Source organism: Rattus norvegicus, chromosome 18, assembly GCF_036323735.1.
Source record: "Rattus norvegicus strain BN/NHsdMcwi chromosome 18, GRCr8, whole genome shotgun sequence".
Classification (NCBI taxonomy): Eukaryota; Metazoa; Chordata; class Mammalia; order Rodentia; family Muridae; genus Rattus; species Rattus norvegicus.
The window spans coordinates 64,745,363-64,766,931 of record NC_086036.1 but is presented as its reverse complement, the minus strand read 5'-3'; the positions used below and the strand labels follow the sequence as shown (position 1 = coordinate 64,766,931).

The window sequence follows — 21,569 nt, the reverse complement described above, 5'->3', positions numbered from 1 at the left end:
AGGTCTGTTATACTCACGAATTCACTGCAGTTGTAGTTAGCAGAACAAGATCTGTGTAAGATCAAGCCAGTTGCCATTTTAGCAGAGACTGGGGACACGTTTACTATTACCCACCATCTAACTGAGGAGATATTAAAAATGAATGGTTTCTGACCAAGCAAGAGCCTGTTTTCTATTAGGGTTTTACTCCTAGTAGGTTGACTATGCTTTAAAAAATATCCCTACACCCAGGAGCACATGGGCAACATAAACTATATTTGTTGGGAGGAAAAAAGACAGTGGGAACACAAAGTTAGAACTGGGGAGAAAATGGGAGAATGGGAGAGTGGATCTGGAAGAAATTAGGGAAGGAGTGAGGGTTTAAAGTGATCAAAATACATTGTACAAAGTTCTCAAGAATTAATAATTAAAATATATTAAAGCATATTTGTGGTGGACTAATAAAGGTATGTTTAAATCACCAAGAGATTAATATGGCTCTGTTTATTTCAATAATGGGAGACTGACCCATTCAGACAACCTTTCAGACAGAACCCTTTCAGACAACCTAGGTCTCTGACAAGGTTTCCCAAGAAGTGCCAGATAAGAGGACAAGTTTAGCCCTGGCCTTCCATACAAAACAGTCGAAATCATCCTTTTTAGAGCATGTACAGGTAAGACAATGTGCTGTTTGCTTTTGCTTCTGGGTTTTTACTTAATACAAGGTACATGTATAACTAGTACTCCAGGTCATGAATAACTAGCACTCTTTGACATCTCTTTGACAGGCTAATTTTGTTTTTTAAATAGGTGTACAGTAGGCTGTTGTTTATTCTCATCAAATTTTTACTCTACTTATGACTCTCAAGGACAAAGTGGGAAACTTCAGTTGTTAATTCTCTAACTATATTTACATGTTTTTAGAATCAAATATCTGAAGAACTGGGATGGAGAAGTTACAGATTCAGGAAGACTGAGCCTGAGGAAAGTGATCCCTGTATATACAATAACTTCAAGATCCAAACACTCAAGTCGGTACCTTTTCAAGAAGTGAAATGGCCCCTGCATATGTCTCAGGTGAACATTCTGAAAGATTCCTTTCAGATCCCCCCTGTCCTGTCCTGTCCTGTCCTGTCCTGTCCTGTCCTGTCCTGTCCTGTCTTTCCCTTCCCTTTTCCTTCCCTTTTCCTTCCCTTTCCCTACCTTCTCCCTCCCCTTTCCCTTCCTTTCTCTTCCCCTCCCTTTCCTCCCTCTCCCCCCTCTTTCTCTCTCCCTCCCTTCCTTCCTTCTCTCATTCTTCCTTTTACTTTTTAATTGTTTTGATGAGTGTGTGTGTGTTAAATACCTATGTTCATGTATGTAAGTGTAAGTGTGTTCACCCAGATGTGCATGTGTAGAAATCAAAGGTAAACTCATATATTTTCCTCCCTCTTAAACTTTATGTCCATCCTTTGATCTCGCTGAACTTGGAACGCTCATCAGTTAGCTAGACTCTTTTTCCTTAGTTAAGGAAAACCTAACATGATATTGAAGGAACTATTAGTTCCCTTTCTTGTTGCCATGACAAAAGTAACAAAAACAAAATTAAGGCAAGAAAGGTTGATTTTGGGTCACAGTTTCAGCCCATCCTGTGGGGGAAGGCATGGCAGAAGTCCAGGTAGAATTATCATGTGATGGAAGTTGTTCACATCAAGATGAGTAGAGAATCAGAAGCCTACAGAACTTAGGCTAGATTATGGCCCTCAAAACCTTGACCATGGTGACCTACATTTACCAGCTTTGTCATGAGACTCAGACATTCTATAACTTCCAAAAACAATGTCACTAGCTGGGGGCCAAGTACTTATCAAATAAATGATTCCACACTCAAGCCATAAGAGGGGCGATGCTCCTTGAAAGCTATGCATTCATTTCACTGACTCCTGAGCTTACCCACTGGACAGACATCAGTTGCAGACTTCCAATCACATTTCTCAAAGCTTAGCTCTGATTGAGCAACTCCCTGATTTTATAGTTGCCCCCATTTCAGAAAAATCTAGCTTGACATTCTGAGTCATAGTGACCAGAATGAAATCCAACCCTGAGTTCTTTTCATCCTTATCCAAATAGAACACTCCAAGCTTACCCTATAACTTCTTTCTAATTAGTTGACCAGTTAAGGGACACACTCTTTTAGGAAAGAAAGAAAGAGTGAAAGAAAGAAAGGAAGAAAGAAAGGAAGAAAGGAAAGAGGAAGGAAGAAACCTTCACCCAGCAATCAGCCACATGTTCTGTCTAGATTTGACTCCTATTTCCTTTTGTCTTTATTGGATATTTTATTTATTTACATTTCAAATGTTATTCCGCCTTCCCAGTTTCCCCTCTGGAAACCCCATGCCCCCAACCCCTGTCTCAATGAGGGTGCCCCCCACCTCTCCACCATGGCATTCCCCTACACATTGAGCCATCACAGGACCAAGGGCCTCTCCTCCAATTGATGCCAAACAAGGCCATCCTGTGCTACATATGCTCCTGGAGCCATGGGTCCCTCCATGGTTGGTGATTTAGTCCCTGGGAGCTCTGGGGGGATCTGGATGGTTGATATTGTTGTTCTTCCTGTGGGGTTGCAAACCCCTTCAGCTCCTTCAGTCCTTTCTCTAACTCCTCGGTTGGGGTCCCCCTTCTCTCTGTATTTGCCAGGCTCTGTCAGAGCCTCTCAGGAGACAACTGTATCAGGCTCCTGCCAGCAAGCACTTCTTGGCATCCTCAATAGTGTCTGGATTTGATATCTGTATATGGGATGGCTCCCCAGGTGGGGAAGTCTCTGGATGGCCTTTCCTTCAGTCTCTGCTCCACACTTTGTCTCTGTATTTTCTTTAGACAGGAGCAATTCTGGGTCAACAATTTGTGGAGATGAGTGGGCAGTCCCATCCCCCAACCTGGGGGCCTTGCTTAATATCTGGATAAGGTCTGTACACATTCTCCTTCCCCTTTGTTGGGCATCTGAAAATTTCAGCTAATCTCACCCCTTTGGGTTCTGGGAGCCTCTTGCTTTCCTGGCACCTATGACTTGCCGGTGGCTACTCCCAGTTCTCCATCCCCATTGCTACACCCCTCTGTTCGATTTCCTGACCCTCTGTGTATCATCCCCATCTCCTCCCAAACCTGATCCTTCCCTGTTTTTGCCCCTCTCCCTTCTATCTTCCTCCCAAGTCCCTTCCACCCTCTACCTCCTGTTCGTATTTTGTTCCCCCTTCTAAGAAGGACTGAAGCATCCACACTTTGGTCTTACTTCTTCTTGAGCTTCATATGAATTTTGTTATGGTTGTCACAAGACTCCATTCTCTGTGAAGGTGACTCCTCACAATTTGGCACACCGCATTTTATTAATAAATGCCTTTATTGTTACCTTCGACTAATAGGATTCCCAACTCCTTAGTATTTTTATATGTTAACCCATCACAAATACCTTTTTAAAAGGTACTGGAGTATGAATGATACATAGGAAAAATACACAGTATTTTTTGACTGGCACTCAAACAACAACTGTTTAGGACTTTAGATACCTGACCTTGTTATTGGACAAGTCAGAGCACATGACCTGGTGTCAACCTTTATTCACTTGTAATCTAGTGAGAACACGTCATGTGCTGATAACATGATAAGCCCAGTAGTAGATGCAAGGTTAATAGTTAATCTGCTTCTCTTGCGATGAGCAAATTTGGCCTTGAAATACTTTACAAGTTCTCCTTTCAGTGGTATATAACGTTGAAGCCTGACAAATACTTCACCTGCAAATCCCCCTCTAGTCTCACACCAAACCCCTCAACCTAGCAACCAAAGCTTGTATGTGGGACACAGCAGGGACCTTTGCTTTTAGGACCAGGACTACTGTTTGTTCCAATGGTTCCTACGGCCTGATTTTCACTCAATGTTTTTGGCGTCACTCTTTAGTATGTTAGGTGCTAAATGATCTGTCTTACTGTTATCATTGTTATAAATAATAATGGCTGTAATTAATTAATAACTTCTCATGTTGTAATTTAACATTTATAATTACCCACCGAGGGAGTCATTATTAGTCCTTCTTTACAAATGAGGCATCGAGCTCAATGAATTTAAATAGCATCATCCTAGGAGAGCTCTAGATACAGAGGAGACAGTTTTGTAACCATGGTCACTGCAGACTCTGTCTGGAGAGGCAGCCTGGGAAAGCCTGGCCCTTTAGGGAACAGGAGGACACTTCTGGCTAAGGTGGAGGGCATCAAGGCCAGTTGGGCGTGTGGATTCGCATGAGCCTCTGAATTCTACTTTTTGCAATTGCCCCCTAGTTCAGCCTAAAATGACATCAGGAAGTGACGTCATTTTAAATTGTATTATATTTTTCTTGAGCTTCTAATATACCTTATGGTAAGTTCAAATGGAGCAGAACAAATTAGAACTTCCTGGCTTCCAGAGTCATTGTCTGGCTTGAAGTCAGAAGTAGAAGCTTCTGGACTATGGTCTTGAAAGAAAAGTCTCCTTGGCTCCAGTATGAGGAGAAGTTTCACACTTTTTATTGTCTTGCCCTGTGGTTTGTCAGGTGGTTTGATTTTCTTTACAAAGGGGGAAATACCTCATCTACAAGGCACACCACAGTCTAGCAACAGAGAAACTTTCTCAGACTCTACGGGACAAGAAAAGGTGATGCTTCACAGAGTTGAGAAGGGGTGAGAAACTCAAGGGCTGTGTGACTGCTCAGCCATTGATGTGCTTGCTGTGCAAAGAGAAGGACTGAAGTTTGGTCCCAGTTCCCACATAAAAGAGCTGAGGGTGTTAATGGACACTTTAATCCAAGCACTGGGGAGGCAGAGACAGAATCTCAGAGACACTCAAACCAAATCAGGTTAACTGAGAGACAGTGCCTCAAAAGAATGTAAGGCAAAGTATATGGTGTATATGAAGTGTATGCTGGTCTATGATGTTGACCTCTGACTTCTATAAGCATCAATGCGCACAAGCATATACCTCTGAATGTACACAGGCACTCATACTTCTACATACAGAGAAAGGGGAGGGGAGAGAAGGAGAGCAAGAGAGAGTGAAAGAGAGAGAGACAGAGAGACAGAGACAGAGAAAGACATAGACAGAGAGACAGAGACAGAGAGAGACAGAGAGACAGAGACAGAGAGACAGAGAGAGACAGAGACAGAGAGAGAGAGACAGAGACAAAGAGACAGAGACACACAGAGAGAAATAATTAATCAACCTGGACCACAATTTCAAACTTAATTGATTAATTGGTGCCCTATCACGAAAGCAAAGATATGAGACTGAATGGAGAATTAAGAGAAGCGAGGTCATCCTTTGTGTCATCATTTCCTAATCTTCTTTGTTGTTGTTGTTTCTTCCTCTTCTGGGAGAGAGAAGGCGCAGGAAGCAAGCTTTGGGCGCAGCAGGAAGCTGAGGAAACATTCAGGAAATTACCCATGAGTTCACAGCTCTAGAGTTTCAAACAGACAGTTCATTAGGGCGAAGGGCAGGAATGGCTTTTCCGACATTGAGTTTCATTAAGGTCTCTGGTAATTCTGAGCACACCCCTTGTATCAGTTGTCAGTTGTCATGATAAAGACTCTCACAGAGGTGACCTGAGTGGGGAAAGGGGGCCTTGTTTGTTGCTAACAACTCAAGGGTGTGTTTGTTGATTTTAGGAGAGAAGTCATGGTGTCTGGAACACGAGGAAGCTGGTCAAATTGCATGTCCAGACAGGAAGCAAAGCAATGGACACTAGGATTCAGCTCACTGTTCACTTTTTATTTAGTCTAGGACACCAGCCCATGGATAGTGTCGTCTACAGTTAAGATGGGTCTTCCCATGGCAATTAATCTAGATAATTCCTCTCGGGTGCATTCAGAGTTTTGTCTCCTTGATGAATCTAGAACCTGTCAAGCTGCTAGCCAGTATTAGCCATCATTCTTCACTGCAATTCCTAGGTAAATTGTCAGGATATGTGTCGCGCCCACCTCGTCCGGCAAGGAAGACGCAACACGGTTGGATTCTTCTCAACAGCCTTTACTGCAGGACACCTTCATTGTTGATACAGGGAGGCGGCGGCAGCCAGCCCTAAGTGTTACAGCTCCAAGTGTTACAGCTTCAAATGTTACCTCGCTGAGCGGCAAAGCCGCTCGGCTTATATACACAACAGTATGCTAATCTTCTTTCAGGGATTGGTGGGGCACGAGTCACCCCACTGCCATCCCAGCTACTTGTCCTCCAGAGATTGGTGCGGCATGAACTTCCATTTAGCATAGTACCGCCCCAGCCAGACTGATGGCAGGTGCAAAACCCCACGCATGCTCAGTACTGTTGTTAGGAGGGTGCCAGATTCACCTCATTATCATACAGCTGCCACGCCGCTCCCTACAGATATGCCTTAAAAATGTCATACTTCTCTGTTCACTGCATTTGAGCGCTACCATTTGTCTTCTTTATTACTCCAATGTGAAAAACTGACCAGCTCCATCTTTTCTACTACTACTAGATCGTATATCATTCCAGAGTTCTATCTATCTATCTATCTATCTATCTATCTATCTATCTATCTATCTATCTATCTATTATAGATAGGGTCTTAGTTGGGGTTTTATTGCTGTGAACAGAGACCATGACCAAGACAAGTCTTATAATGGACAACATTTTTTTTTTTTATTAACTTGAGTATTTCTTATATACATTTCGAGTGTTATTCCCTTTCCCAGTATCCGGGCAAACATCCCCCTCCCCCCTCCCCTTCCTTATGGGTGTTCCCCTCCCAACCCTTCCCCCATTGCCGCCCTCCCCCCCACAGTCTAGTTCACTGGGGGTTCAGTCTTACCAGGACCCAGGGCTTCCCCTTCCACTGGTGCTCTTACTAGGATATTCATTGCTACCTATGAGGTCAGAGTCCAGGGTCAGTCCATGTATAGTCTTTAGGTAGTGGCTTAGTCCCTGGAAGCTCTGGTTGCTTGGCATTGTTGTACATACGGGGTCTCGAGCCCCTTCAAGCTCTTCCAGTTCTTTCTCTGATTCCTTCAACGGGGGTCCTATTCTCAGTTCAGTGGTTTGCTGCTGGCATTCGCCTCTGTATTTGCTGTATTCTGGCTGTGTCTCTCAGGAGCGATCTACATCCGGCTCCTGTCGGTCTGCACTTCTTTGCTTCATCCATCTTGTCTAATTGGGTGGCTGTATATGTATGGGCCACATGTGGGGCAGGCTCTGAATGGGTGTTCCTTCAGTCTCTGTTTTAATCTTTGCCTCTCCCTTCCCTGCCAAGGGTATTCTTTTTCCTCATTTAAAGAAGGAGTGAAGCATTCACATTTTGATCATCCGTCTTGAGTTTCGTTTGTTCTAGGGATCTAGGGTAATTCAAGCATTTGGGCTAATAGCCACTTATCAATGAGTGCATACCATGTATGTCTTTCTGTGATTGGGTTAGCTCACTCAGGATGATATTTTCCAGTTCCAACCATTTGCCTACGAATTTCATAAACTCGTTGTTTTTGATAGCTGAGTAATATTCCATTGTGTAGATGTACCACATTTTCTGTATCCATTCCTCTGTTGAAGGGCATCTGGGTTCTTTCCAGTTTCTGGCTATTATAAATAAGGCTGCTATGAACATAGTGGAGCACGTGTCTCTTTTATATGTTGGGGCATCTTTTGGGTATATGCCCAAGAGAGGTATAGCTGGATCCTCAGGCAGTTCAATGTCCAATTTTCTGAGGAACCTCCAGACTGATTTCCAGAATGGTTTTACCAGAATGGACAACATTTAACTGGAATTGGGGTACAGGTTCAGAGATTCAGTCTATCACCATCATCATGGTGGGAGCAGGGCAGCATCCAGGCAGGCATGGTGCGGGCAGAGCTGAGAGTTCTACATCTTCATCTGAAGGATGCTAGGAGAAGACTGGCTTCCAGGCAGCTAGGGTGAGGGTCTTAAGCCATGCCCACAGGGCCACACCTACTCCAACAAGGCCACATCTTCTAATCTTGCTGCTCCCTGGGCCGAGCGCATACAAACCATCACCTTAACTATCTATCTATCTATCTATCTATCTATCTATCTATCTATCTATCTATCTAATCTCCCTGAATATATCTCTATATATTCCTGTATCTCTATTCTATTTTGGACTGACCTTGCATGAAGTCAAGAATGACTTTAAACTTTTTATCATCTTGGCTCAAACACTGAGATGCTGGGATTACAGTCATGTGCCACCAGGACTTCAAGACCCAAGTAGGGGCTGTGTCTTCTAGTCCTGTCTTCCACCCCTCTCCAGTCCTCAAGGTGAGGGATGCTCCACCTTTTACCTTAGCAAATTTATTTCCATTGCAAGTCAAGATTTTTTTTTCCCTACAGTTTAAAGGGAAATGCCCATTTTCACAAGGGATGAAGTTTCCAGAATAATGTAGATACTCAGTATTTTCATTCTGATTTCCTTAACTGATATTACAGTAACATTATAAAATAATATAGTAACATAAACACCAAAATAATTTAGAAATATCAACTCATTGTTAGTCATTAGGATTTTTTGGGATGGTGGGAGGCTTTAAGACAGGGTCTCACTGTATAGCTCTGACTGTTTTGGAACTCACTACATAGACAAAGCTGGCTGCATCCTCACAGAAATCCAACCGCCAGAAATCCAATCCGGACCACTGAGATTACAGGCTTGCCCTACCATGCCTATGCAAGCCTATAGCATCTAATTTTTCTGACAATCAGTTGTTTGTAATGCTTATCAGTTATTTAAATTATGTCTACAGATATTCACCAAAGTCTTTTAAACTAGGCTTCCATTTAACAGGTGGGTCAGCTACAACATGGTAGGATCAAAATAATTTTCATGCATTTCGCTTGTATGTGACAAAAACGTGATTGAGATCCTCTAGATCCCTGGTGATATGCATACAAGCCTTGATTTTTAAAATATGAATAGCTCAAAAAATATGTTCCTTTTTTAAAAATCAATCATAGCAGAAAAGAACACAAGTTTGGTTTTTTTTCTTGTTGTTTTGTTTTGTTTTGTTTTTAATATAGGATTCCCACTAATGACTCCCAATTACTCATGAGGCCTTGGCCAGAGTGGGCTTCCGAGGAACACCAGTCCAGCCATAGCAAATTGGTTTCAGTTCCTCTGTGTGGTAGTTCTGACCTGAGCAGCAAGGTCCCCTGCTGAGCTCTGTTGAAAAAGACTGAAGTCACTGCTTGATCAGCAGGAAAAAGTCCTTGCATTAGACATATCTGCTCTGACCTCATCGGAATGACTTGAACAAGCAATCTATCTTTAAAAAGCCATGAGACATTAAAACTTGAACATGGAATATTTGATGATGTTAGGAAGTTGCTGACTTTTCAGATGTGATAATGGAATCGGGAGCTTTCTTTTTTGAAAACTTTGTTTCAGAGAAAACACTCAGAAACATTTGCGGGTGGAGCACGCTGATGTTGCCAATTTGTTTCCAAACAACTATTGAGTAGGTGTTTAAGTGCAAGGGAGATACCGGGGCTAGGAGAAGAGTCCATGCAGTTGCACAGAAAACAAAATTGGTTACACTTTGATTTGTTTTCAGGCTCGGGGAATGAGTAATTGTCAAACAGAAATCTTTTATCTAGTACAAAAGTAACTTTTCAAAGTACAACTTTTTTTTTGATTCATAGGTATTTTTATCAAGTTTAGAAGTGGTAGGGTAAGGATGTGGTGGCTTGTAGGCTAAGGGCTAGCTCTGTGCTACTCTTTTTCCTCATTGTAAGTGATGAAACAGGCTCCGAGGGGAAAGGGGCTCGCTCAAAACCACATTGTCACAGAATAAAATGGTTCATTAGTGTGTGGGCTCTGAGCTTATCACTCTCCTTACTACAGTGACCCCATTCCTAAAGGTGTGTGTGTGTGTGTGTGTGTGTGTGTGTGTGTGTGTGTGTGTGTGTGTGTGGTGTGTTTGTGTGTGTGTGCACTCGGGCGCGGGAACACATTTGTGCCACTGTATCATAGCTGTGAATAACTGTTCTTCTTTTCATGGCTAAGATACAGGACATATAACTGTAGTAAGGATCTTGCTTAAGGGGGTTTTAATATTTGCTACCACAGCATAAAACATAGCATCTGAGAGACTACTGTTGACCTCTAAGTATTCTGTTTCTTACTTGGATGGGGATCCAACTAATGAAGAGAATTGAATAACCAAATCTAGAACTTGAATAAAAGAAGAGAAAATCAAATTCGTCATTATGTCCCAATAACTAAGAAACCACTTCTGGAAGTGAAGAATAAGACTGTTTTGTAGATAATGGCAAATTCCAGCTTTCATGCCTTTAAATCATCAATTTTATTCTATTTTCCCCTCCAACAGGTAACCTTACTATAAAATAGTTTTGCTTTGTTCCATTTATTTTGTTTTTTCTCTAAATGCCCCATAGGCTTGCCTACAGGCTAATCTGATGGGAACATCCCCCTCTCTAAAATTTATTATACACACACACACACACACACACACACACACACACTGTCATCAGACACACCAGAAAGGGCATCGGATCCCATTACAGATGGCTGTAAGCCACCATGTCGTTGCTGGGAATTGAATTCAGGACCTCTGGGAGAGAAGTCAGTGCTCTTAACTGCTGAGCCATCTCTCCAGCCCCAAGGTTTATTTTTTGAGATCTATAAAATGGAATGCATATACCTACTTCCAGGGCAACTCTTGAATGTGAAGATGAAATAATATGGAGAAACAAATACTTCGAAAATGGTAACGCTACACTGAAAGTGTGGTAGGTTCCCAAAGCAGCAAATGAATGGTAAATAGTTAAGCTTACATCAAAATTGTTTTTGAAAGTTCTTCCGGGCTACACATGATAGTTTATAAACCAATAGACACTGGTTTATCGAATCTAATGTAAATCCTGCTTTGTCAGAGCTACAAAATGGCCACTAATGCTCTACCAATAATTAAACAAAGCAGAAAGGTTGTTGAACGCCTTGAATTTCATCCAAAGGAAAGACCATGATCTCTTTTAAAATCTGAATTCAGAAATGACCTTACTACACTCTATTTATACATAGATCAACATCAGGGAGACATGTGTGACTCTAAGCCTCTTTCTGATATTTCGATCTGTTTTGAATATCTGACCTGCATTTCTGAAAGACTATTCACACTTTTGAGGTTGGATGAATGTATTTTTCCCATATGAGATGGCCAAGACCTTATGAGGAAAAGAGAAGCTGACGACCACAAAGTGATAAGCTTGGGTGTCAAGTTGACGGATGTGTTGTAGTTAAGTTATCAGTAACTTGATAAGATTTAGAGTCACCTAGGAGTGAAGTCGCAAGGATGGCTGCAGAGATCATCCTGATTCGGTTAACTGAGGTAGGAAAGACCCATCCTAAAATAGGCAGCTGCACTCTGGGCTTGAATCCAGGACTCCATCAAAAGGAGAAAACTTGACATACACATTCAATGCTCTGTTGGGTTTTTACAGACCAGGTACTTCAAGCTTCTGACTTTTAGGCTTCCCCACCAGGAAGGGCAATACCTCAGACTGGGAGTCAAAAATCAGGAATAAACCCTTCCTCCTTTCCTTAAGTTTCTTTTGTCAGGGTATTTTCTCACAGCAGCGGGAAAAGTAAGAGAGACTCACAGATGACCCATAATATAAATTTTAGCTTCAATGTTTTATTGACCAAACTACTATTTTCTTAAAAAACTGTTAGTCTAAAGAAAGGACCGTATGGAGTGGCATACATACATACGTATGTGCGTATGTACAGTATGTACATACATATATACATACATACATACATACATACGTGTGTTTTATATTTGTATTAGAGAAACAGAGAGACAGAAGAGAGACAGAGAGACAGAGAGGAACAGCTATGTACATAGATCATAGACAATCTGGTGAAGTTGGGTCATAGGGGTCAAGTTCAGATCATCAGGTTTGCTAAAGCATTTTTATGTCTGAGCAACCTCCATGGGCACCTACCCCTAAAGTTACCTGCCCCTGAAGTCTTGTACTATAAGCTCAGAGCCCCAAGGCAGGCCTCACACTAATGTCAAACCATTGGCATAGTATGATTCCTTGGAGGACCAAGGAGATCAACCTCCTGATTACTGTCTTCATCTCTGTTTCCTTTAGACATTTACTCTCTCCTTTGCTGTTCATACCTTCATCAGCTCTCTTGGTGGGAGCACCAAATCAGCATATGCCTGTGTCCACTTTTGAGTATGTCCTTTCATTTCCTGGCATGGAGTTTGAATTTGTCTTTCAAATAAGTATTAGGAGCTGTCTCTCCTCAAACATACCTTTTCCACTTCCTAGCCAAAATCACCCTGGAAGGACTTCAACCTACAGAAACTTTAGAAGTGGTAGCATTGAGGGGTGGGCTGTCATGAACTACCATTTTTAGTCTTAAATGCCAAATCTCGTGCTCCACGGACTGCCTCATTAGTTATTAAAGAGGCAGCATATTTGTTCAAAATTTATGATTGTTGATTTGCCCCATCACCGTATGAAATATTAACATAGCATTTGTACTTGCAACCATTTGCAGACATTATATCGTACATTTGCATATTCATGAGCACTCATAAATGTTTAAGGAGACAGTGCAGAAAGCACGGGAGCTGTCAGCCAGCCAGTAAAAAGGCATATTTACAGCGTTAATAAGTATTTGAGTTTATAGGCCCCAACGATGAGCAACAAATTAAGAGAAACTCTGGTTTGCCTATTGTAGAAAGCTAGGGATTTCGCTAATCGTTTTTCTTAAAGCTTTGGAAACTTGGATTCATTTCGTAGATGCGGAATGACTGCTTAGTGTTTAGTCACAAAATGTATGGCCACAATGCCAACGCCTTGATCTGAGCATCAAGCTTTAAGAGGTTCTCACGTTCGACTTCCCTTCTGTTAGTGTGGGAAAAGCAACCGTCTTTTCTCATGCTCAACCCAAGCTATTGTAGTTCTATTAAGAAACTGGAGAGATGAGATGTCCGCCTGTCACTATACAAGCCAATATATTTATTGGACTAAGTTTGCCAATTTAAAGCAAGGAGCATAGTATGAGGGAAAGACTCAAAATATCCAACTCACAGGCTGGTTTCTGACTTACCAATAATATTTACAAATGGCCATTAACATCCACCCTATACCATTGCAAGACACCTCACCCCCTGTGGTACTCTCGAGGTCCATGGTGAAAGTCATATAAACTTGGGATTTTATGAGCTGAAGGGGACACTCAGTTAGCAAGTGAACTAACTGTAAGTGCTGTTGTGACTCTCTCATCGTTAAACTGGTTGGTGAGCATCCTGCTGGCATCCCCAGAGGAAACTTATAGCAGGTATCCTTTTGCCCCATTCCTTCTTGAACTCAGTCCTCTCAGGTGACTTAGCTACACATCCGTCTTTGATGCGCCCTTCATAGCTGAGACAGGAAGTTATTTTCCTTTGGGATTCGGCTCAGGCAACTTGTTCAGAAGGCCACAGTAATGGGTCCGATGCTCCGAAATCTCAGAAGCACCATCACCCTGCGTGCATGTCCTTCCACAAGGCATGCTGGACTTTCCAAGTACTTTTGAAGGAGTGCAGAGCCATGAGATGCTTTAGGACACTCACTTCATCAATGTTTCATTACCAGCCCTTGCACTCTGCTGTCTAGATCCATGGAAACAGGGTGGATTGCTCCAGTATCTTCTTGGAGACTCACAAAACAAACAGAAGGAATGCCCTGTCCTCCCAGAAGTGGTGTGATTTCCACTGGGGGATATGAGGAGACACAGAAGAGGCTCCGGCATATTTGTTTTTCAGCCTCTGTTTCTCTCTCAGGCCTTCATCCAAATCATGGTGGACCAAAAGCAATGGAAGTTTTTCTTCCTGTGCTTGTGAGCTTCCGCTGTCCACTTGACGCAGCCTACAGTGATCTCAGGGAGTCTCAGCTGAGGGATTGCCCAGATCAGATTGGCCTGTGCCTGGGTCTGTGTGCAATGTCTTAGTGATGACTCATGTTTGAGGGCCTGGCCTGCTGTGGATGGGACCAACCCTAGACAGCCAGTCCTGGGCTGTGTAAGGAAACAAACTGAGCTGGAACCTATGAGTAAGTCGAGAGTAAGGCAGGAAGAAGCATTCCTTCTTGGCTCCTGCTTCCATTATCATGCCTCAGTTCCTTCCTTGATCTCCCTCAGTGACAGACTGTCACCTAAGAATATAAGATGAAATGAACCTCTCCGTCCCCATGTTGCTGTGGGTAGAAAATTTTAATCATAGTAACAGAAACTAACTAGTACACTCCCCCCCCCACTCCTTTTGCAACAAAATGTCTTACAACATGATCCACTTTTACAGATATATACCTATTGGGCCCCTTTGTTTGGGGTCATGATGGCAAAAGGAGTCGCAGAGAAAAACCACACTGATTTTCTAAAGAAATCATCCAACCTTCTGTGCAAGTAGCCTTTGATAAATCAAAGACAAGGCTTATTCCTAACACACACACACACACACACACACACACACACACACACAAGTATTCCCATTCAACCCTTTCACAATAGCTAGTTGTCAGCTTGACACAACTGAGAAAATTCCTCTCTAAGGCTGACCTGAAGGCAAATTTATGAGTGCATTTTCTTGACTAATGATTGATGTAAAGGGGCCTAGCCCACTGTGCTTGGTGCCATGCTTAGGCAGGTGGTCCTGGTTGTAGCAGAAAGCAAACTGAAAAAGCAGAAAGAGCAAGGTAGTAAGTAGTAGTAATTTCCAATGGTCTGTGTGTTAGTTCTTGTCTTCAGGCTCCTGCCCTGAGTCCCCTTAGTGACGACTTGTAATGTGTAAGTTGAAAATAAACCCTTTTCGCCCGAAGTTGCATTTGGTCGTGATCATGATGTGTATCACCGCGGTAATAAAAAGCAAACTAAGACAACACTTATTTCATTTCTAACCAGAATAAATTAATCTCTTAATTCAGCATGATTAATGATTCCCATATAAGCCTAGTAATTCAGAAGACAGAAAAAATGATTTTAAAATGTTTAGATTCTACTTTTCAAGAAAAAAGCATAGTGGAGAAACAGATTCAAGATAAATTAGGTTACTACAAGGCTCTCCTGATCTTGAGTCACAGGGCTGTGGGATGGGTGGCTTCTCTTTAGGGAGGAATGTGATGTGTGGGAGATGGGAAGCTAACTAGGGAGCTACTGTGGCAAGCTGGGTGGACGAGGCATGAACTGGAACACTAGCTGCCAGCAATGGAGAAGCTGTTGTGTTCCAAAGATATTGTAAAAGTAGGACAAACAGGACCTGGGCACTCAGTCTAAGAAAGTCAAAACTAGTTCAGTGTTGGAACTTGCCCAAGGTAAGTAATATCCAAATGGAGTCAATGGCTGGAGGTGCAGTTTAAGGGTGGAAATCAGCATTCTGTTGAGGACGTATTTAGAGTGCAAGTTGCAAAATTGTCAGCTGGGAAGAATTCTGAGGGTGGAGAACAAGTTCAGGTCAGATATGCAAATACACGCTATGCAAATACAAGCTATGCAAATATAGTTAAAGCCATTGTCCTGGGCAAGATCACCTAGGGAGAATTTTAGAGGGAAGAAAATAGGGGCAGATATGGATCATGGAGTGTCTTACTAGTAATTGTTTCCAGAAGAATCTAGCAAAGGAGATAACATAATATTAGGAACGAGAAGATTGTGAGGTGAATACTGAGGTAAAACTGTTGTCCAGGAGAGAGTATGTGTAATGCAGGTAATCAGTGGTGTAGAGGAACAAAGAGAATTGGCCTCTAGCCTTGAAATGGGAGAGCCACCATTGCCTGGTGCTACTGGTGTCCATAGGCTCTGGACAAGACAGATCGAAGGAGAACAGGGGTGAAATTTTACAAGTAAGTAGATTTTGACAGAGACAATCTTGAGATCCATTCTTGGACCTCACAAAATGGGTCCTGGGTAAGGAGAGAAGGAAATGAAGAAAGCACCATCTCTTCCTGCTTAAGGGCCTTTCTTGAGCAGCCTGGAAGGAGCACAATCCCCAGGGTTCCTGAGGCAGGAAGACATGAGCTCTGTCTCTCACTCAGCACAACTGATGGGCTGAACACTCTGTAAAATGGAAGGCTGCCGCACCCCACCGTTTGATTTCAGAAGTGTTTCAGAGCGTTTAAGAAGCACAGTCAATGGCCTTGGACGCAGAACACCTGTGGGGATCTAATGGCCTTATAAACAAGGAACAACTGTGGGGGAAACTAATGGGGAGAGGCCTAGTCTGGTAAAAGGGGAACCCCAGACTGGCTTTTTAAATTATGTAGCTAATAAGACTCCTGTCTGTCTAGCCACATGTTTTAAGGAGATCCTGAGGACTTAAAGCCATTGGCTCATACTTCCTCCTTGTTTTAAGGTAGGGAGTCAGACTCCTAGAGCTCTAGTTTAAATACAAATAAAATCAAATGAGACACTAAGGCTCCTCAACTTTGGGAACATTTTGGAGGTGCTGCCTAGACAACATGATGAGTTTTAAGACAGTGAGGAATCCAGTTTACAAATATAAAGAAGAAAAATGGTGGACAGTGGGAGAAGACTGAGAGCCGGCATTGTTCTCCACAAGTTCATGTGCAGGAACACACAGGAGTACATACATACACAAAACAGAAAGGCAAAAACAGAGAAGATAGAGATATGTTTGATCTCTGTAAATTACTCTATAAGTCATATTCATAAACAAGGATGGTCATTATGTCTACATTGATGCATTTAGTGATTATGTCTACTGTAGGTATATTTAGAAAAAAGGAGAAAAAGGTAAATTTTCAGTGATAAATAATTTGGCTTTGTTGGTTTTCATTATTGGCTTCCATAAAGATTAAATATTATGATTACTTATGAGGTAAGCATTTAGTTTCTACTTTAATCATAAGGCAAGCTTTTGTGGTAGCCAGTCAGGACTTCCAGGTCAGTCTGACCCCAACCACATCCTGTCTTATGACAAAGACCTTGGGGCTTAATACTGCAGGCAGCATCTATCTGTTACTTGAAATAAAGTCTAAAACTAGTTCTAAATCTTCTTTAAACAGCACTACTTGGAAATATTTAGGAAGATTTTTTTCATATTACATTTCCTTTTATCATTGGCTCCCATGTGTCATAATTCTCTGTATGATCACCAAGGTGACGCACCAGTGTACAGTGTCAGCTTTGGGAACCTGTGGCAAAGACATACTTGCCTCCTTGTTATTGATCACAGCTTTGGTTCCACTGGAACTCTCTAGATTTCGTCTTTTTCTCCTCTATTAGGAACAAAAGGAAAAAATAAGATACATTTTTAGTGAAAAATAATTGCTAATTTGGCTTTTGAGAAAGTAATTTCCATTATTGGTTTTATAAAGATTTACAAAATTTACAAATTTTAAAATTTATACAATTTATTTAAAATGATTTTACTTTGATGCTCCCTTTCCCAGGATTATTGGGTACTTGTTTTTTCCACTTCCAGAGGAAAATTGAAAGGAAAAAAAACACTCAAATAAAGGGAACTCAAAAGAAAAATTCCAAATGTCTTAGTGTCTTGACAAGACAGATGTTTTTGCAACAAGAAATTCCCATCACCCTTTGAATCATTTTTCTTATAAACCATCTTAGAAGCTGGTCCCTCCCCCCACAAAGAAATGTCACCACCCTTGGCATGGACAGGACATAGCAAGGTCTAAACCCTTATGCTATCCGGTAGCCATGGATTTACCGTTCCTGACAGTAAAGAAACCGAATCATGGGTTTCCCCCACTCTCTCAATTAGTACTCATCCATTCTACAGACAAAAGCCTTTTACGTGGTTAGCAATTTGTAAAGCATAACTTGGACTCATAAATGGATATTTATTTTTATATAGTCTTGGCAAATTGAGGCTGTTACTTTACAGCGGTGATTAAAATTTGAAAGGTATTAAGGCAAGGAGAAGATAATAAAGGGTCGTTATTTACAATAGCCATATTTACACTGAAGTGCTAAGTTCATTTTAATAAATATTAATTTGTACTTATGAATAGTCATTCATAGACAAGACAATAAAAAACTTTTGCTTCTGCTTACTAAGTTTTCTGCAATGAGTACAAATGAAATCTTCACTCCATTCCCTGTGTGTACTTTGAGTTTGCTACATTTTATCGGTGTAGTCAACTTTCCTGTTTCTTAGACCTGGCTTCTTTAGAATAAGTGACTTTATAGATTTGGCTCGAACTTAGCTACAAATGGAGCAGAATTACACCAATAACCCAAGAAAGAAAAGAAAATGCGAGTGCATTTTATCAGTATATTCCAGTCACAGATGAAAACCATGGCGGTTGGCAATTTCTTTTGTGTAGCGACCACTCGCAGGCCCCCAAACAGAAGGCAGTTAATAGCAGAGTCTAAGTCACTTCATTTACCTTGGGTGACACTTTTATTTTCCAATTTAACAAGATTTTTTTTTCCTGCTTGATTATTTTGAATAGCCTTAACTGATGACAAAGGGAAAATTTTCCTCAAGCCAAACATATTATGTGGCTACACATTTTCACTCTTCTGCCATATTCTAGCTTAAGACAATACATATCCTAAGGTGAACCCAAAGAGTAATATTGTCAAAGTAGATTTGATGTGATAAACGTGGCTTGCTGATTCAAATTAAGGGGAAAATCAAATCTGCATTGAGACAAGACATCTACTGTCTTATTCAGTCAAGGATGTGTGGATTGATCCCAAATTCTGTACCAGGGTAGTTGTTTGATGATACAAGTCTATGTAAAGTGCTATGGGCAGAATAAACGACTGCAAGGTTCTAAGACTTCTCTTGGACGCAGCTGAGAGGAGGACCAAGCTATAGGCATCTCCTGAAGTGCTTCATAGGCAGTGTCCAAGAATGTTGTCTGTGAAGAGTCGACGCTAAAAATCGAGAGGCTAAGAAGAAAATTTCCTCTAATAGGAAATGAGTAGAATCAGGGGAGCGTCCATGAACTTGATGAACATTATTGTTTTAGCAACTATAAGACATGGCCACTAAAATGCAAATTAATTTGTTCATTTATGTTAGTCACATAGCTAAATACTGACACAGGACTTTAAATTATCCTCCTTCCAACAGATATTATAAATATAGCTTTACTGTGAGGCACGAAATAAGATTTATTTCTTCTATAGCCCCATTTATGCAGAAGACCAGTGGTTCTCAATTTTCCTAATGCTATGACTCTTTAATACAGTTCCTCATGTTATAGTGACCCCTAACCATAAAATTATTTCATTGCTGCCTCGCAACTGTAATTTTGCTACTGTTATGAATCATAATGTACCTATTTGATATGTGGGGTATCTGATATGCGATCCCTGTGGTGTTGTGACCCACAGGTTAAGAGCTACTGTACTAGACTGTGGGTCTCAGTGAGTCACGATTCCCAGTTTGTAGCAGGAGTGGCAGGGCCACCTCTATGTATCCACGGGGGCGTGCAGCCGCAAAAACATCCGCTACAGAAGAACCTAATTGAGGACTGCCTGAGTGACCAAGGATATCTGGTACAGACAATGTCAGCCAATCAGGAACTGTTCTTTAGAAGAGACGTTTTCTTGGGACCAATGGGAGTGCAGGTGGAGGGTATTAAAGGAGCTTGCGGCGGTGTTCAGATGAGCTTGCTTTTTCCCTGCTCCCGGAGTCTGCATCTTTGAGTCTGCACCACCTCACCTCCAACCCCCAAGGGCAGGTCGAATGGGGTGGCCAGGGCACAAGCAACGCCAGTTGTCCTTCTGCTGTGCCCCCCTCCAGTACTGGCTCTGAGTTGAATCAGTGGTATAGAAACAAACAAATGCTTGTGGAAGGTTACTGACTCCTCACTCATAACAGCTAGCTCTTTACCTGAGCTCACCTTTGGAATCTAGCAGCCCAGCAAAGAGACACAAAGTAACCCGGGAGAAGAAAAAGGACAGAGAGAGGGACCGGGGTGGGCACCAAATTCCTCCAGTTATCTACTCCAACCTCCTCGCCTTATGATGGTAAGATCTGTTAAGAATATTTCATCCCCAGAAACCTTTTGAGCTCAATTGTAAGAGAGATCTCGTGTGAGGTGGGAAGAAAAAACACCTTTCTGAGCCCAGTCCACAGATTCCTGACGAAAGGTTGTTTGTTTTAATTTGTAATTTGGGGGTTTGACTGCTACTTTGTAACAGGTATTGTAACATCAAAGGGCCTTAAAGGAAAGGAAGAAAGATAGGAAGGGAAAAAGGAGAAGGGAATGGATAAAAAAATAGCCTCAAATTTTAGTTCTGTGCATCTAGTTTACACCAACCAAACAACTAAGTGACACTTAGGTCTTTCAGCTAGCAATAATTTCCATGGTTTATATATAATTATTAAAATTAATTATATTGTCACTCTCTAGTACGCGTCTTCAAAGATAGTAAGCTCCAGAATCAGCCTCCTGGAGGAAATTTCAGCCACTCTGATGATCAACTGTGAACTTTGTGTGCAGCTTGGTGAAAAAAAAAATCACATTTAGAATCAACCACAAGGCTGTCGGACATAACTCTTGCATCTCAAAGCCCATATTAACCGAAAATTGCACTGCCAGAATTATAAGCTGCCATCTGCAAAGGGTTCTAGGCGTCCACTGTCATCTAACACCTGCCTCTCTGGTTAAGGGCACCGACCTTTGGGAATTTTAAGGGAGGACGCTTTTAAAATGTGTTTCTCTTTAGTTATTTTAACATCGGCCTTTATGTCGTCTTCTGATAGCCAATCCTAAATCACGCAGTGAACTCTCGCGATTTATCCACATTGAGATTAATCAAGAGCCTAGGAAGGGGCATTGGAAATAGCTTATAAAGTGTGGGGGATGGTAAAGTAAGAAGCAAACATCCGAAAGACGGCTCTCGGCTTCACGACACATCCTCTTCCTTCTCTCTTTAACAGAGAACTTAATGATGCCGCCTGCCTCTGTTTCTCAGGGGATTCTGGGAGTCTAATGAGGCCAAATTTTCTTACCTGCAGCTTGAAGATTAAGGATTTAGAGGCTTCTTCAGAGGCCCTATTGCAAGTTACCATTAGTCTGAGGGCAGGAACCGCTGTTCTGAAGAGAGTTTGGGCAATCCTGTTGCGTGCATGCCGGTTGCTTACCCGTGGAGGGGAAGTGTGTTACGGAAATCTCTAGGGACTGGCAGAAATCTGAGGGGGAAAAAAAGTTGTAAATTATGAACTCTTACAGCTAGTTGGACAGCTATATAGAAAATTCATTAGAAGACCTGTTTCAAATGGAATCTAAATGAACCAAGCTTTTCTGAAAATATGTATTTGAAAATTTAGCTGTATTTTTTAAAAAGAAAAAAAAAGGAACGTTTCGTTTTCTAAGAGGTGATGTTGCTATGTTTTCCCAGGCTGATCACAAACTCAGAGGCTCATGTAAACCCTTAGCTTAGACCCCTAAGTACTGGGACTACAGGGTAGTACCATGATACTTGACAGCCCTAGCTTTAAAAAAAAATCTTCGCTTTAAAATACATAGGATGTGTTAGTTTACTATTGTTGCTGTAACAAAAACATCATAAACCATGTCTTGAAGCAATATGATTTACTGT

The 21,569-nt window shown here is 41.7% G+C and overlaps 1 long non-coding RNA gene across 1 annotated transcript; it reads right to left on the bottom strand.

Moving 5' to 3' along the window:
* Positions 1-1,320: 1,320 nt before the first annotated feature.
* LOC120098190 (uncharacterized) lies at positions 1,321-21,156 on the bottom strand. The gene is made up of 3 exons (XR_005496257.2): positions 20,980-21,156; positions 17,194-17,260; positions 1,321-5,400 (listed from the first exon to the last, which is right to left on the bottom strand). It is a non-coding gene; the product is annotated as an uncharacterized LOC120098190 (long non-coding RNA).
* Between the last annotated feature and the right edge of the window lie 413 nt (positions 21,157-21,569).